The sequence below is a fragment of the Symphodus melops genome, assembly GCF_947650265.1.
Source record: "Symphodus melops genome assembly, chromosome: 1".
Taxonomy (NCBI): Eukaryota; Metazoa; Chordata; class Actinopteri; order Labriformes; family Labridae; genus Symphodus; species Symphodus melops.
The window spans coordinates 56,822,172-56,834,059 of record NC_136691.1 but is presented as its reverse complement, the minus strand read 5'-3'; the positions used below and the strand labels follow the sequence as shown (position 1 = coordinate 56,834,059).

The 11,888-nt window shown below is 49.7% G+C and overlaps 1 long non-coding RNA gene across 1 annotated transcript in view; it reads right to left on the bottom strand.

Annotated features, from left to right (window-relative positions):
* LOC306830726 overlaps positions 1–1,040 on the bottom strand; it is a 9,356-nt gene extending 8,316 nt beyond the window's left edge. The window contains exon 1 of the long non-coding RNA XR_013780003.1: positions 934–1,040. This is a non-coding gene — a long non-coding RNA (uncharacterized lncRNA). The remainder of the gene's footprint in view (positions 1–933) is intronic.
* Between the last annotated feature and the right edge of the window lie 10,848 nt (positions 1,041–11,888).

The window sequence follows — 11,888 nt, the reverse complement described above, 5'->3', positions numbered from 1 at the left end:
GAAACAAACGAGCAGCAATGGGAATATCCAAGCTTTATGCATTCTTTATGCAAGCAGTATGTAACTCTGCCCCTAGTGTTTAAAATGAGTACTGCAGTCTAAACTCTAATCATCACAGAGAGCTGTCTCCCCCCTCCTCTCACACAGGTCAGCATGTGGTGGACACTGTAGCTTCAGTGTTTAGCCAGCTCTGCATGTGGTGGACACTGTAGCTTCAGTGTTTAGCCAGCTCTGCATGTGGTGGACACTGTAGCTTCAGTGTTTTGCCAGCTCTGCATGTGGTGGACACTGTAGCTTCAGTGTTTAGCCAGCTCTGCATGTGGTGGACACTGTAGCTTCAGTGTTTAGCCAGCTCTGCATGTGGTGGACACTGTAGCTTCAGTGTTTAGCCAGCTCTGCATGTAGAGACACTGTAGCTTCAGTGTTTAGCCAGCTCTGCATGTGGTGGACACTGTAGCTTCAGTGTTTAGCCAGCTCTGCATGTGGTGGACACTGTAGCTTCAGTGTTTAGCCAGCTCTGCATGTGGTGGACACTGTAGCTTCAGTGTTTAGCCAGCTCTGCATGTGGTGGACACTGTAGCTTCAGTGTTTAGCCAGCTCTGCATGTGGTGGACACTGTAGCTTCAGTGTTTAGCCAGCTCTGCATGGGTCTGTAAAGCTTTCTGCGTTCTAACCTCTCTCCATGTTTCTAAAGCATCTCCAACATTGATCCAGGCAGGACCAGACAAGCTTTAAAAGTGACCAGAAGAATCTTTAAATGAATCTCAGGGAGTCGGGGGAGGGGTGCGAGGATGGGAATGCCGTATGTGTCTGAACCAACAGGAAGCTGAGGAGACGCAGAACTGATCTGATATTATGGATCTTAGACTTTGTTCAGCCTGTCCACATGACAGGTCACAAGTGACCAGATGTGATCTGCCCGTCCGCACTGACCTGGTCTGATCCACATTGGTTTCTATGGTAACAGGTTACACCCAGGATATACGACAGCAACATGGCTGTCAGAGCAGTGTGATGATTTCTGACTCAAACAGCCTCATAGAGCCGTCTGTCTGCAGCCTGGTTTTTTTCAGTTTTCCTTCACCGATCTAAGTTCACTTCCTGTCTGATGGATCTGCGTGGTCGTTGTCGATGGCGTGGTGTTGAGAGAGACACTGAAGACACATCAAAGTGAGCGAGACGTTCAGATTGAGTCTGATCTGAAAGAGTCAGATTTGAATCCACCTCTGTATGAGGTTTGAATCAGATCTCATGAGACTTTTTGTGTTCAGACTGTTATAAAATCAAACGCATATAAAGTGGATGATCAAAGTCAGGAGGTTCAGTGTGAAGAAGCCTTATAGATCTTTACATGAAACACACTCTTCTGTGCAGGATGCATAAAGAAAAGGAGGACAGCTGAGGTCAGCGTCTCTGAGCACAGAGCTGCCAAACTCCCATGACACTCCCAAATACTCCAAATACTTTTTGTGAACAGAAACTGCATAAATAAAGTTGATGAATCCTTTGACTCTGAAGGAATTCTACCATCTACACTAACGTCACAGCTGCTTATTAACCATCACCTCTGCACAGACACATTCAATCATGTCAGAGCTGAACAACTTTACTTCCAAACCTCCTTACTCCGAGTCTGGCCCGTTGCCATGGAAACGTGGTTTTGGCGCGCACTAGAGCATCCACACCTGAAAAAACATTGGCACTAATATTTGAACAGTTGACACTGCAGTACGAGCAACAGAAACTCTGGCCCGGGTCCAGGACTGAGTGTGCAAAACATTCATCAGGTCCGCGGCAAGCTAACGTCTCACAGCCTGTAAACAGGTTGAACCCGAGCGCTCGCACGTGGTCAGAGCTGCAGAAGAAGAAAGACGGAGAAGGTTTAATAAATCAGGACACAGTTCTTACTAACATGAGCTGACCCTCTGACCTTCCTTTATCTGACCCACTGCTCTGAAGCTGCGCTTTCAAAAGGACCCGCCGCGAGCAACGTGTGCTGCACTCGCTCACCATCAGCCATCATGAGGCGAGTTAGGTGAAACCTTGTTTTTCAAACATCTTATCCTGTTCTATAACGGTACTGCGACGCTGTCCCCTCTCAGCGAGGAGGTTGCTGGTTTGAATCCCTGTCTGTCAGGAGTCTCTCTGTGTGCAGTCTGCATGTTCTCCCCATGCATGGCTACCTGCTGACTCTGAACTGTCTGTAGGTGTGAATGTGTCTGTCTCTGTCAGCTCTGTGATTGGCTGGTTGTCTCTCTCTGTCAGCTCTGTGATTGGCTGGTTGTCTGTCTCTCTCTGTCAGCTCTGTGATTGGCTGGTTGACTGTCTCTCTCTGTCAGCTCTGTGATTGGCTGGTTGTCTGTCTCTCTCTGTCAGCTCTGTGATTGGCTGGTTGTCTGTCTCTCTCTGTCAGCTCTGTGATTGGCTGGTTGTCTGTCTCTCTGTGTCAGCTCTGTGATTGGCTGGTTGTCTCTGTCAGCTCTATGATTGGCTGGTTCTCTGTCTCTCTGTGTCAGCTCTGTGATTGGCTGGTTCTCTGTCTCTCTGTGTCAGCTCTGTGATTGGCTGGTTGTCTGTCTCTCTGGGTCAGCTCTGTGATTGGCTGGTTGTCTGTCTCTCTGTCATTGGCTGGTTGTCTGTCTCTCTGTGTCAGCTCTGTGATTGGCTGGTTGTCTGTCTCTCTCTGTCAGCTCTGTGATTGGCTGGTTGTCTGTCTCTCTGTGTCAGCTCTGTGATTGGCTGGTTGTCTGTTTCTCTGTGTCAGCTCTGTGATTGGCTGGTTGTCTGTCTCTGTCAGCTCTATGATTGGCTGGTTGTCTGTCTCTCTGTGTCAGCTCTGTGATTGGCTGGTTGTCTGTCTCTCTGTGATTGGCTGGTTGTCTGTCTCTCTCTGTCAGCTCTGTGATTGGCTGGTTGTCTGTCTCTCTGTGATTGGCTGGTTGTCTGTCTCTCTCTGTCAGCTCTGTGATTGGTGAGTGATCAACCTGTCGTACAATGACTGTCTGTTTACAATCAGAGTCACTCCCCTAAAGAACAAAAACAGAATCATGATTTCAGTCTCGTCATGTTTGGAGAGCAGAACAAAGACAGACTTTACTGCAGCAGTAAAAAGTGCAGAGGTTCGCTCTTCACAGCAGTCGGGGGAGGAAGTCATAATTCCAAACTTTCCTGCAAACACCTGTGAGTTTGAACCAGGAACCTCCAGGTTGTAAATCTGTTTCTGTTTCATCTTTATGTTTCTGCTGAATCTCCACAAGACCTGAGTCCGGTCCGCTTCAGGTCCAAACCCAAGACGGGTTCAGTTATATTTCACTGTTCAATCTGAAGCAGTCAGAGGGAACAGGATGGACCAGGATGGTAATTCATACTGGTCGTTTGGCCCGAGCCTCATAATGAAAGTCTTAGAGGAATCCCACAGTGGTGGAAAAGTGCACAGACTGCACATATTTGGAGGCTGGAAGCTCACTCCATCTTGTGAGTGAGTGAAGGATAGCTGCTGGGTCACGGGGGCCGAGGCCCCAAAGTAAACACAGGTGCTGAGGAGGAGAGAGACTGGGGTTACCCCATCCAGTAGCTAAAGCAACACACACAGTCACGGAGAGCGAATCACGCCGCACGCAGAAAAAACACGCAGAACGACGCGAGTTTGAGTTTCACGTCAATTTAACAAACTTCTTATCAAGCCTCATTTACCCGGGATAACAAGAATTCACTATAAATGATGGTTATTAGCCGCTAATGACGAGGCATTAAGCTAACGGCGATCAGGCCGGAAGTTTTTAGAGTCGTGTTTTTGTATTGTGGTCAGAGCAGGTGGGCGAAGGTATGACGAGAAGCGAGGAGGAGAAGAGTCATTATCAAGATGTTTCTGTTTGAAAAGTCGAGTCAAACATCTGAGCGCCGGGACGCGCCGAGCGTCTGCGTTTGGAAACGTCTCACTGGAGAGACGCGGTGACGAAGTACGAAGTTGATCTAACACAACAACAACCTCCAACAGGGAGGATGGCGTCTCTCTCTCTCGTGTCCACAGAGCGCCACGCTCGCCTGGTTTCAGCTCTATGTAGGTCGAGGTGTCTGAACATCTGCACGCCGCTCGTTAGCTCGTCTCTGTACTGTTTGATATGACGACAGAGAGAGAAGCAGAGTGCACATCCCTGCAGATATTAATCAATGCAGACTGATACGTAACGTTAGCTTACGTCGTTAGCGGTGTCAGCTTTAGCGGCTGCAGAAAGTCGTCTAACCCGGGTTATGTCTCTTTGCTCGTCCATCACCAAGTTAACGTTTTACTTTAGAGCCCTCTCCGATGTAGAAGTCAAGTTTAGCTACGGCCATGTGAACACACAGACTCGTATGCTAACGGTTAAATAACGTAATCATTTATGTGAAATAAAATGAGCCATGTGCGTTCAGAGAAACATCCCCTCCTCCTTACAGTAACTGATGCGTCCTCCAGGTGTGGCGTCGCAGTCGGCCGAGGTCAGAGAGTCACAACGCCTGCCGTAAACCGAGCGCCGCTTCCTGTAAGCATCACAATTGATTTCACTAATGATACAACTGAGGCTCATGATCCTGCTCCTCTGTTTGGGCCCGACAGCTGTTCCTGCACGGCAACGAGTGTGTTTACACGCCGATAAACACACAGTGCTGAAAGGTACTCGACCACGTTAAAACACAGCAAACCGCCTCCACACATCCTTCACACGGTTTATTCTCAGTATCATCGAACTGAGACACGACGCATACCTCCATGTTTAGGTTTCAGTCGTCTTGTTCTGCAGAGAAAAGTGTCAAAATAGAAGAAAGCAGGAAACTAAGAAATGTTCCACATCATGTTTACTGAACAGGCAGGATGTGTGTGTGTGTGTGTGTGTGTGTGTGTGTGTGTGTGTGTGTGTGTGTTTATTTAAAGTGTATTTAACCAGGAGAAGCTCACGCAGAGTTACATACAGATTGACTGGCTTTATGTTGGTGTCATGCAGACAGTGACTCTTGTGCTTCTGGTCAGAACACGCTCAGGTCCATTTAGCTGTTGGCTGGTTCCTCAGGTCCATTTAGCTGTTGGCTGGTTCCTCAGGTCCATTTAGCTGTTGGCTGGTTCCTCAGGTCCATTTAGCTGTTGGCTGGTTCCTCAGGTCCATTTAGCTGTTCGCTGGTTCCTCAGGTCCATTTAGCTGTTCGCTGGTTCCTCAGGTCCATTTAGCTGTTGGCTGGTTCCTCAGGTCCATTTAGCTGTTCGCTGGTTCCTCAGGTCCATTTAGCTGTTGGCTGGTTCCTCAGGTCCATTTAGCTGTTCGCTGGTTCCTCAGGTCCATTTAGCTGTTCGCTGGTTCCTCAGGTCCATTTAGCTGTTCGCTGGTTCCTCAGGTCCATTTAGCTGTTGGCTGGTTCCTCAGGTCCATTTAGCTGTTGGCTGGTTCCTCAGGTCCATTTAGCTGTTGGCTGGTTCCTCAGGTCCATTTAGCTGTTCGCTGGTTCCTCAGGTCCATTTAGCTGTTCGCTGGTTCCTCAGGTCCATTTAGCTGTTCGCTGGTTCCTCAGGTCCATTTAGCTGTTGGCTGGTTCCTCAGGTCCATTTAGCTGTTCGCTGGTTCCTCAGGTCCATTTAGCTGTTCGCTGGTTCCTCAGGTCCATTTAGCTGTTCGCTGGTACCTCAGGTCCATTTAGCTGTTGGCTGGTTCCTCAGGTCCATTTAGCTGTTCGCTGGTTCCTCAGGTCCATTTAGCTGTTCGCTGGTTCCTCAGGTCCATTTAGCTGTTCGCTGGTTCCTCAGGTCCATTTAGCTGTTGGCTGGTTCCTCAGGTCCATTTAGCTGTTGGCTGGTTCCTCAGGTCCATTTAGCTGTTGGCTGGTTCCTCAGGTCCATTTAGCTGTTCGCTGGTTCCTCAGGTCCATTTAGCTGTTCGCTGGTACCTCAGGTCCATTTAGCTGTTCGCTGGTTCCTCAGGTCCATTTAGCTGTTCACTGGTTCCTCAGGTCCATTTAGCTGTTGGCTGGTTCCTCAGGTCCATTTAGCTGTTGGCTGGTTCCTCAGGTCCATTTAGCTGTTGGCTGGTTCCTCAGGTCCATTTAGCTGTTGGCTGGTTCCTCAGGTCCATTTAGCTGTTGGCTGGTTCCTCAGGTCCACTTTGATTCTGAATGAATGTCGCTCAGCGTGTTTCCTGTTGTGAGCCGGTGTAGCTTTGATTAGCACAGCTCACTGATGTGACCTTTGCAGGGTGGTTCTGTTATCTGTTTGCACAGCTGAACGCAGGAACCGCTCCGTGTGAGCGTTCTGCAGGGAACGCTTCAGAAACTCAATATACTCCAGCACACTTCCTGCCGCCATTTCATCGCCTCCGCCAAACAAACCCAACCCGTCGCAGGCTGCGTCCTTTCTTTGTGACACGTGGAGAATAAGCGAGTTAATCCAGCGTAATTAATGAAACGCCATTAAGAAGTTCTTTGAGGATTGTGAGGGGGCGAGTCGTTTTGAAAATAAACACCGAGCAACTGTTGGAGCGGTGGGTTTTTTTTGGAGATTGTTTTCATGTGATGACGGGGAACAGATGTGGAGCTCATTTAGTCCTTCACTCTTTGGACTCAGATTAACGGACTGAAGCTTTCATTAGCCTGCAGCTTTGGCCCGTGTGGCAGATGGGAACTTTCAGTAAGACCGTGATTTCTTCAGGAACAACACATTCTGCTGCAGAGTATTTCTCCTCCGAGTGCTTGGGAAAATGAATCTTATGGAAAATATTATTTTGGGCCGGCGGACGTCGAGGGAAATTCCACACAGCATGACAATTTACTTTATTTTGGTCTTTTTCTGAAGTCCTCTGTCACCTCTGATTACAATGAGCTCAAAGTATCAGTTACACATGTGCTGCGCCTGATATTCTACCTGAGCGCTCTTTGTGTGCTGCGGCCACCTCGGCTTTGGGGGGTCCTGGAGGGGGGGGGGCTCACATTGTGCACGGCCGGCCTGAGACGTTTTTGAAAGCGGATCAAAGGAGTGATCTGACTGAAGTTCAATGAGATGAAGTCCATCAGGACCGTCCTCCCCTCTCGGGTCCAAACACAGACACGGACTCTTTAATGAAAGAATAACACTCTTTAGCATGGAGCCCAACGCCTTCACACAAACAGCTGATGACAGGGGGCGTGGTCTGAACCAGACTCCTTCAACCAGCCGTCGCTGCTGAGCACGAAACAAACCAAAGTGCATTGTGGGTCGATTGGGCCGTCTGTGATTGTCAGTGCTGAGCGTGGCTAACGTTAGCATTTACAATAATCTGTGTGCGTGTGTGTGTGTGTGTGTGTATGTGTGTGTGTGTGTCTGTCTCTGTGTGTGTGTCTCTGTGTGTGTCTGTCTCTGTGTGTGTGTGTGTGTGTGTGTGTGTCTCTCTGTGTGTGTGTGTGTCTCTGTGTGTGTGTGTGTGTGTGTGTCTGTCTCTGTGTGTGTGTGTGTGTGTGTGTGTGTCTCTGTGTGTGTGTGTGTGTGTGTGTGTGTGTGTGTGTGTCTCTGTGTGTGTGTCTCTGTGTCTCTGTGTGTGTGTGTGTGTCTCTGTGTGTGTCTCTGTGTGTGTGTGTGTGTGTCTCTGTGTGTGTGTGTGTGTGTCTGTGTGTGTGTGTGTCTCTGTGTGTGTGTGTGTGTGTGTCTCTGTGTGTGTGTGTGTCTCTGTGTGTGTGTGTGTGTGTCTCTGTGTGTGTGTGTGTGTGTCTGTGTGTGTGTGTGTCTCTGTGTGTGTCTTGACATGTAACAGGAACTGTAACGGGCGGCGTGCAGAGCGGCGTGCAGAGCGGCGTGCAGAGCGGCGTGCAGAGCGGCGTGCAGAGCGGCGGGGGTTTTGCTGGCTGAGGATGAGGATCAGCTCCTCGTGTCAGTCACATCCACCAGCCTATTTTTGCTGAGCATCTGGAGGCTGACATGTTGTGTGTGCGTGTTCGTGGCGCCCGTTTTACTTGGCACGGCGAGGGATAGCTCTCTTTTAATACGGAGAGGAATTCTTGAGGTGGACTGTGAAAACGCAGCAGCACAATGCACAATGAGCGGCGCTGTGGTGGAGCCAGGGGAGGTCGCGGGGAGCTGCCGTGAGCACGCCAGGTCAGGACATGTGCTGACACGGACTCCTGGTCCCGAGCCAGAGCCGGCGGCGAGAGGAAAGCAGGCGTCACGCCCGCTCAGCACCGAGCCTGGAGTTTGTCTCTTGATATCAAATGTTGCTCAGGAATAAAAAGCAAGCGGCGGTCTACGGATCAGCCAGGTGGAGAACTGGCCCTCGCCACAGCGGGAGGCGTGCAGAGTAAAACACAGCCTCATGTGCACTGAGCCCTGGTGGCTCAGTGGTTAGTGCGTGCGGCCCGGGTTCGAATCCGGCCTGTAGCTCCTTTCCCCGCATGACGACTTTGCTTGTTTCTGTCTCTGTCCACTTTCCCATCCCGCCAATAAAAACACAAAAATCAATTTTGAAAAAGAAAAAAAAAAAGTGCAAATTTTGCAACGACAGGAGGAAACCTCCCTAACGGGCCCCGTCTGACAGCACGCGCTCTCAGCGTAGCACGCAGTCGTGCTGTGAAAGGAACAATGGGAGCTGGTTGGAGGGGCCCCTGGCGTAGGGTCTTCAGCGGTCCTCTCAGGAGGAGGTTTGAAACCACCATGACTTCAAGTCTCAGACAAACACATCTTTCTCTGTTTGCTCCAAAAGGTCACACAAGGTCACACAAGGTCACCGCGTAAACGGTCTGAAGCTCAACACAGACTCAGCTCCTGGTCGGGGTTTTACCAACTGGAGATCAGAATCCAACGCTGTTCTTAAACCGTTCCTAGACTCTGACCCCCCCCCCCCGTTAACCAAACAACCTGACTAAGCATCCCATTCAAGTTTCCTTTTTCAGTCACAGATTGGGTTTCACTGCTGTGTGTTGGGAGCGGCGGACCTTTTGTTCACGGCCGGGCTGTCAAGAAAAAGTCGGGGCAACAACAGGGCAACATGTGATTAGCATTCAGGCCACTATCTCCCCTCCCGGGGTATTTTATTACCCCAGGTGCGAGGGCATTCATTGATCAGAAGCAGGCCACAGGCGAGGTTATTTGTACACCTGCAGGCAGCAGAGGTCTCCCAGAGAGCAGGAGGGACGAGACTCCCTGTGGGCGTGGCTTATCACAATGTGATTAGCTCCTCCCACAAAAGAAGACGTGTCAGAACCAGAGGAAGCAGCACACAGTCTGTCTAAAAGGTGAATTCCTGAATGCTAAAGTTAGCAGTTAGCATTCCACACACGAAACAGTGTTTCAACTTCACTGTTTGTTTACGCTCTTGACTCTGCAGAGAGCGCTCTCATTGGTCAACACCACTGATGACATCATAGACTTCAGACTGAAACGTTTAACATGCTGGAATGTGTGTCGGGTGGTCGGCGTGGCCTTGATCTGTAAGAGTCACACTGTAAGAGATAAATCCTGAAACCCTGAGGTCTCACAGATCCATGTAGACCACCCCGAGGTCTCACAAATCCATGTAGACCTCCCCGAGGTCTTACAGATCCATGTAGACCTCCCCGAGGTCTTACAGATCCATGTAGACCTCCCCGAGGTCTTACAGATCCATGTAGACCACCCCGAGGTCTCACAGATCCATGTAGACCACCCCGAGGTCTCACAGATCCATGTAGACCTCCCCGAGGTCTTACAGATCCATGTAGACCACCCTGAGGTCTTACAGATCCATGTAGACTGTTTGGGGTCTTTTTGGGGACTTGCTCTCTGGAACTCGTTCAGACCCTTTAAAGGGTAAAAACAGGTTAGCGTGTTAGCTGCTAACTCTGGAGGCTGATCTGGTTGTGCTCTCTCTCTCTCTCTCTGCAGGTGGCACATTGCATCCTGGGACGTAACGGGGAGGTCAGGAGGTCGGTTTGGTGGAAGTCCAATCAGAAAAACCACAGAGCAGAGGAAACTGAAATCTGCATTCAAACAGAGACAGCAAAGATCTGCACATGTGGAGCCCAGGTTTCTGTCTCGTTGAGATCTTTTACAAGATGTCAAATTTGCAAATGTGGGAAGTAATGAAAGCTCTTCATTAGTTTGAAGTCCATGCATGGTTAGGGAGCAGCCTGCAGGGTTCTGGCAGCAGAACTCTAATCCAAACAGCAGCTGAAATGTTCTTTACACTTCACATCATGAGTGACAACAGAGTGAGGAAAGCTCTGCACGTGTTTAAGACTGACGTTCATTTGCTTTAAGCTATCGTTTACTTCCACCAGGATCAAGATCCACTCAAATGTTTTAAATTCTTCATCAGTCAGAAAGCAACCGAGCGAGTCCACCTGACTGATGTGTGACTGACAGAAGGAGGAAGACGCAGCGCCACCTGTCTCTAGTCTGTCTACAGACAAACAGGCCGTTTGGAGATGTCCCCTTCATGACATCACAAAGGGCAGTAGCCCCTCCCCTTCATGACATCACAAAGGGCAGTAGCCCCTCCCCCAGGTGGGTGACACTCCCACAGCTAGGTGTTTGTTCTGCCCTCTGAGTCTGCCTTCTCACCGTAAACAATAGGACATGGAGCCAGAAAGCAGCGAGTACACCCGAGCCCTTCCAGAGAGGGGGCGTGGTCAGACACAGCTCATTTACATATTTAAAGCTACAGACACGGAAACAGCCTGTTCTGAAATAGAGGGGTTGTCTCAGATAAGGTCTCCTCTCGTCTTCAGTTTTGAAGCGTTCCCTCCCTGCTTTAGCCTTCAGTCTCATCGTGGTGTTTTCATTCCTCAGTCTATGGACACATCGCTGCAACATGATTGGCCGTTCATCTCTTTAGATGTTGGTGTTTCAGTTTTAACAGGTAAAAAGTGCAGATTGAGTCGTGTGTGACGGAGTGGATGTGTGTCACTGTAGATCTTGTGTTCCACAGCGTGTCAGCCTGCACGCCGTCTCCACGCTGACGTGACGTCGACGTTGGACTCTGAACAGACCGAGTGTTCCCGTCACACGTCTCCCCCCTGGATCCTGTTGGGACAAGATCAAAGGCTGGACGCACCAACATCGCTGGAACTGCAGGTGTGGAGGCTCCTGTTACACCTGTGTGCCCGGTGTTTACACACACACACACACACACACACACACACACACACACACACACACAGACACACACACACAGTCACAGTCACACACACAGACACACACAGTCACACACACACACACACACACACACACAGTCACACACACAGTCACACACACACACACAGTCACACACACAGTCACACACACACACACACACACACAGTCACACACACACACACAGTCACACACACAGTCACACACACACACACAGTCACACACACACACAGTCACACACACAGTCACACACACACACACAGTCACACACACAGTCACACACACACACACAGTCACACACACACACACACACACACACACACACACACACACACACACACACACACACACACACACACACAGACACACACAGTCACACACACACACACACACAGTCACACACACAGACACACACACACACACAGTCACACACACACACACAGTCACACACACAGTCACACACACACACACAGTCACACACACAGTCACACACACACACACACACAGTCACACACACAGTCACACACACACACACAGTCACACACACACACACACACACACACACACACACACACACACACTCTCTCTCTCTCTCTCTCTCTCTCTCACACACACACACACACACATACACAGTCACACACACACACACACACACAGTCACAGTCACACACACTAAACATCTAAGGGTTTTAATCAAATTCAACACTTCACAGGTAAATGTTTGGATACTTACGAAATCCTGCCCGTGTGTGTGTGTGTGTGTGTGTGTGACTGTGTGTGTGTGACTGTGACT